The sequence below is a fragment of the Heterodontus francisci genome, chromosome 14 (assembly GCF_036365525.1).
Source record: "Heterodontus francisci isolate sHetFra1 chromosome 14, sHetFra1.hap1, whole genome shotgun sequence".
NCBI classification, from domain to species: Eukaryota; Metazoa; Chordata; class Chondrichthyes; order Heterodontiformes; family Heterodontidae; genus Heterodontus; species Heterodontus francisci.
In genome coordinates this window covers 26,115,806-26,122,387 of record NC_090384.1, presented here as the reverse complement: position 1 = coordinate 26,122,387, position 6,582 = coordinate 26,115,806, and positions in this window count along the sequence as shown.

Below are 6,582 nucleotides of genomic sequence, written 5' to 3'. Positions count from 1 at the left end.
ACTTTGATGGGATAATCTCTGATAGTGATGGGGTAATCTCTGCTATTGATGGGCTAATCTCTGACATTGATGGGGCAATCTCTAATATTGATGGGATAATCTCTGATATTGATGGGATAATCTCTGATCTTGATGGGTTAATCTCTTCTATTTTGGGGTAATCTCAGAATTTGATTGAGTAATCTCTGATATTGCTCGCGTTATCTCTGATATTGATGGGGTAATCTCTGATGTTGATGGGGTCATCTCTGATATTAATCGCGTTATCTCTGATATTGATGGGGTAATCTCTGATATTGATGGGGTAATCTCTGATGTTGATGGAGTAATCTCTGATATTGATGGGGTAATGTCTGATATTAATCGCGTTATCTCTGATATTGATGGGGTAATCTCTGATGTTGATGGGCTAATTTTTGTATTGATGAGGTAATCTTTCATATTGTTGGGGTAATCACCGATATTGATGGGGAAGTACCACATTGATGAGGTATTATCAGATATTGATGGAGTAATATCACATATTGATGGGGTAATCAGTCATATTGATGGAATAATCTCGGATAATGATGGAGTAATCTCGAGTATTGATGGAATAATCGCTGATATTGATTGGACAATCTCTCATATTGAAGGGATAATATCTAATAATGATGGGTAATCTCTAAATTTGGTTGGTGTTATTACCAAGGCTGGAGGAGTGCACTGTTTATTCCAGTCCCACGTCTCCACAGGTCACAACATATATTTAAATTTTCCCACTTACTGATATATTCAATCATATACTCTATTTCCCCAGAATAAAACACACCAACCAGGTTTCTTTAATAAACCACAAAATTATCAGTTGATTATAAAAACAAGTCTTCACCTGTAATGAAGTAAAGCATGAACACACAACTTGATATATAAAGGATCCCTCTTTCCCTTAGCCCCCCCATCCCCACACCCCACCCCACCCCACCCCCCGACACACAAACACACATGTACTCAAACACCGGAATTTTGTCTCAGAGCTCTGTTATAAAAAAAAGACAAAAAAAACTGAGGCTGAATACTTGCTTATTCTTGAAGAAAAACTGGAAGGTATGGAAAGATGTTCTTTGTTCTGGTTCGGTGTCCCAAATGCATACAGACATCTGTCACTGGGATCTTCCTAGAATAGTTCTTTCTAGGCAATGTTGAAGATCAGTTTGGGTAGACTTTCCAAGATTTGCAGCTACAGAAGCTTCAGATAGGCCTTACAGCAGAAATGCAGCAACAGGTGTTTCAGTTCCCACACATTTGATGCGCAGGGTTTCATCAAATACAGAAGGACAAGATGAGCTGGATTTCTTTGGCAGGTAAAAACCAACTGTCTTCAAAGCAGTTCACACTCCAACTCACTGTCCAAAGCGAAACCAAAACAATGTCACAAGAATCAAGCCTCCTGACCTCTATAAATCGTGACCAGTCACTTCTACGTAAACATCTCCAAGTCAAAAAAAGAAGCTGGGTAATTATCTGCAAACGGGTGCCTTCCGGTCAGGGCTAGTTTACAAGCCAAGTCCAGGAAACCTTCTGGCGACCTCTGTACATAACATCCATGGACTCCTTTTCAGTTTTAACACTGATTCTCAAAGATTTACCAAAAAAATGGAAGCACTCATAACATGGGATGATTACTAATATTGATAGGATAGTCTCTCATATTGATGGGATAATCTCTGGTATTGATGGGATAATCACTGATATCATGGGATAATCTCTCATATTGATGAGATAATCTCTGGTATTGATGGAATAATCTCAGTATTGATAGGATAATCACTGATATTAGTGGGGTAATCTCTGGTATTGATGGGAAAATCTCTCACATTAATGGGATAATATCTCTTATAGATGGCATAATCTTTCATATTGATAGCATAATCTTTTTATATTGATCGGGTGAATTTTTATATTAACAGGGTCCAAGTACAATGAAGTAAGTATCTGAGGTTTGCATTCTACAAATACTGTATACCTTCATAAGAGAAATGCCGCTAGTTGAAACTTTGAGGGCTTTCATGTTTATACTGGGTGAAGATATGCTCCACACTGAATTCATCTGTGGTCATTGCCCCGAAACTCTAATCCCCACGTGTCACACTCATTTCATACAGTAGGCCTGATCCGATATTCTGACACATATTGCGGACCACATTCAGCACAAGTTTAATACCAACTAAAAATCTGATCACATTGCATTAAGTTTCGGAATCAAGGGGAGTTTTTAAATGGGAAACATCAGTGGTCTCAGTACTGTGCAGTCAAGCATCAGCTCATTTGACTGTGCGGGAAATCAGTAAACTCCTCCCGACCCACACCAGGATTATCCTCATGACCTATAATGGGATTTCCTACAAATCCACACCAGGATTTCCTACCGACCCACAAGGGGATTAACCTCACGACCCACACCGGGATTATCCTCATGACCTATAATGGGATTTCCTACAAATCCACACCAGGATTTCCTACCGACCCACAAGGGGATTAACCTCACGACCCACACCGGGATTATCCTCATGACCTATAATGGGATTTCCTACAAATCCACACCAAGATTTCCTACCGACCCACAAGGGGATTAACCTCACGACCCACACCGGGATTAGCCTCACGATCCACACCGGGATTATCCTCCTGACCACCCCAGGATTATCCTCCCAACAGATGAAGCACTTGAGGAATATAAAGACAGTAGGAAGGAACTTAAGCAAGGAGTTAGGAGGACTAAAAGGGGTTATGAGAAGTCATTGACAAACAGGATTAAGGAAAATCCCAAGGCTTTTTATACATATATAAAGAGCAAGAGGGTAACCAGGGAAAGGGTTGGCCCACTCAAGGACAGAGATGGGAATCTATGTGTGGAGCCAGAGGAAATGGGCGAGGTACTAAATGATACTTTGCATCAGTATTCACCAAAGAGAAGGACTTGGTGGATGATGAGCCTAGGGAAGGGAGTGCAGATAGTCTCAGTCATCTCATTATCAAAAAGGAGGAGGTGTTGGGTGTCTTGCAAAGCATTAAGGTAGATAAGTCCCCAGGGCATGATGGGATCTACCCTAGAATACTGAGGGAGGCAAGGGAAGAAATTGCTGGAGCCTTGACAGAAATCTTTGCATCCTCATTGGCTACAGGTGAGGTCCCAGAGGACTGGAGAATAGCCAACGTTGTTCCTTTGTTTAAGAAGGGTGGCAAGGATAATCCAGTAAATTATAGGCCGGTGAGCCTTACGTCAGTGGTAGGGAAACTAGTAGAGAGGATTATTCGGGACAGGATTTACTCCAATTTGGAAAGAAACAAACTTATTAGCGAGAGACAGCATGGTTTTGTGAAGGGGAGGTCATGTCTTACTAATTTGATTGAGTTTTTTGAGGAAGTGACGAAGATGATTGATGAAGGAAGGGCAGTGGATGTTATCTATATGGACTTTAGTAAAGCCTTTGACAAGGTCCCGCATAGCAGACTGGTACAAAAGGTGAAGTCACACGGGATCAGAGGTGAGCTGGCAAGATGGATACAGAACTGGCTCAGTCATAGAAGACAGAGGGTTGCAGTGGATGGGTGTTTTTCTGAATGGAGGGATGTGACTAGTGGTGTTCTGCAGGGATCAGTGCTGGGACCTTTGCTGTTTGTAGTATATATAAATGATTTGGAGGAAAATGTAGCTGGTCTGATTAGTAAGTTTGCGGACGACACAAAGGTTGGTGCAGTTGCGGATAATGATGAGGATTGTCAGAGGATACAGCAGGATATAGATCGGTTGGAGACTTGGGCGGAGAAATGGCAGATGGAGTTTAATCTGGACAAATGTGAGGTAATGCATTTTGGAAGGTCTAATCCAGGTGGGAAGTATACAGTAAATGGCAGAACCCTTAGGAGTATTGACAGGCAGAGAGATCTGGGCGTACAGGTCCACAGGTCACTGAAAGTGGCAACGCAGGTGGATAAGGTAGTCAAGAAGGCATACGGCATGCTTGCCTTCATTGGTCGGGGCATAGAGTATAAAAATTGGCCAGTCATGTTGCAGCTGTACAGAACCTTAGTTAGGCCACACTTAGAATATTGCGTGCAATACTGTCGCCACACTACCAGAAGGACGTGGAGGCTTTGGAGAGGGTACAGAAGAGGTTTCCCAGGATGTTGCCTGGTGTGGAGGGCATTAGCTATGAGGAGAGGTTGTAACAACTTGGATTATTTTCACTGGAACGACGGAGGTGGAGGGGCGACATGATAGAGGTTTACAAAGTTATGAGCGGCAAGAACAGAGTGGATAGTCAGAAGCTTTTTCCCAGGGTGGAAGAGTCAGTTACTAGGGGGCATAGGTTTAAGGTGCGAGGGGCAAAGTTTAGAGGGGATGTGCGAGACAAGTTTTTACACAGAGGGTGGTGAGTGCCTGGAACTTGCTGCCAGGGGAGATGGTGAAAGCAGATACGATAGCGACGTTTAAGAGTCATCTTGACAAATATATGAATAGGTAGGGAATAGAGGGATATGGGCCCCGGATGTGCAGATGGTCTTAGTTTAGGCAGGCATCAAGATCGGCGCAGGCTTGGAGGGCCGAATGGCCTGTTCCTGTGCTGTACTGTTCTTTGTTCTTTGCTCAATCCACAACAGGATTATCCTCATGATCTACAATAGAATTTTGCTCACGATTCTCACTGGGATTATCAATCCAATCCATATGGGGATTATTCTTCAGGACAACAATGGGATTATTCTCCCGACCCACACCAGGATCATCCTCACAATCCACAATGGGATTATGCTGCCAACCCAGACCAGGTTTATTTCCCTGAACAACACCGGAATTATCCCTTGACCCACAGCAGGATTATTCTCCCGACCCACACCAGGATTATCCTCCCGACCCACACTGGGATTATCCTGTGACTAACACCGGGATTATCCTCCTGACCAACATCAAGATAATCCTCCTGACCAATGTTGGAATTATCTTCTCGAGCCACACTGTGATTGTCTGGGAGATAAGGAGACTCCTGCTGACTGATACTGCCTCAGTCAACTGGCTGGGATTTGTGATCAGGGACTCTTTTGGTTTCAAATTTAAAACTTCAGATCTGTGGGCCAGATGAACCTGGTTAAGGGACTGGATTCAGTCTTTTTTCAGTAAGATAATCTAAGCCTGTGGTCCTACCAGCTTTTGACTCCAATTTATTTGCCCCAGCTCCATTCTTAACTCATTGAAGTTGGCCTTCCCCCAGTTAATTATTCTTACCCTGGATTGCTCTTTGTCCTTTTCCATGGTCAGCCTAAACCTTTTGATAATGATCAATATCCCCTAAATGCACTCCCACTGATACTCCATCCACTTGGCACACCTCATTCCCAAGAACCAGGTCTAGCAGTGCCTCCTTTCTTGGTGGACGAGCAACAAAGTCCCCCATTAAAACTACCTTATAATTTTTGCACCTCTCTGTAATTTCCTTGCAAATTTGTTCCTTCACGTCCTTCCCTGGCCTGTAGACAACGCCAAGCAATATAACCGCACCGTTTTTGTTCCTTAGCTCTAGACAAATTGATTCTGTCCTCGACCCCTCTGGAACATCCTTTTTCTCCTGCACTGCAAAGCTCTCCTTAATCAATACTGCCATCCCTCCCCATTTTCCCCTATCCTATCCTTCCTGAACACATTGTATCCAGGAATATTTAACACTCAGTCCTGCCCTTCTTTGAGCCAGGTCTCTGTTACAGCCACAACATCATATTTCCACATGGCAATCTGTGTCTGTACCTCACCAGTCTTATTCACCACACTCTGTGCATTCACATACATGCACATTAACCCTGATTCAGACTTTATTACTTTCTCCTTTACTCTGACCCCACCTAATAATTTACTATTTCCCACTCTCATGCTATCTATCTCCCCCAGTATTCTGTGCACCTTGGCATTCCTCTCTGATACTTGCTCCTGGTTCCCACACCCCTGACAAGTTACCAGCCTTGCTTCCTTCCAATCTGAGCTCCCTTTCAGGTTCCCATCCCCCTGACAATTTAATTTAAATCCTCCCCAACAGCACTAGCAAAACTCCCTGAGGATATTTGTCCCAGTCCTGCTAAGATGCAACTCGTCCACCTTCTACAGGTCCTGCCTGCCCCAGAACCAGTCTCAATGTTTCAGAAATCTGATGCTCTCCCTCCTACACCAGTTCTCCAGCCACGTGTTCAATCGCTTAATTCTCCTATTCCTTTGCACACTTGCACACGGGACTGAGAGTAATCCTGAGATTACTGCTTTTGAGGTCCTGCTTTTTAAAAAAATCTCCTTCCCAGCTCCCTAAAATCTGCTTCAGGACCTCATCCCTCTTCCTACCTCTGTCATTGGTACCAGTGTCAACCATGACCTCTGGCTGTTCACCGTCCCCCAGAAGAATGTCCTGAAGCCGCTCCGTGACATCCTTGACCCTGGCACCAGGGAGACAACACACCATCCTGGAGTCACGTTTACTGCCGCAGAAACAACCTGTCTGTTCCCCTGAATAAAGAATCCCCTTTCACTACTGCTCTTCCACTCTTCTTCCTCCCGCCCCC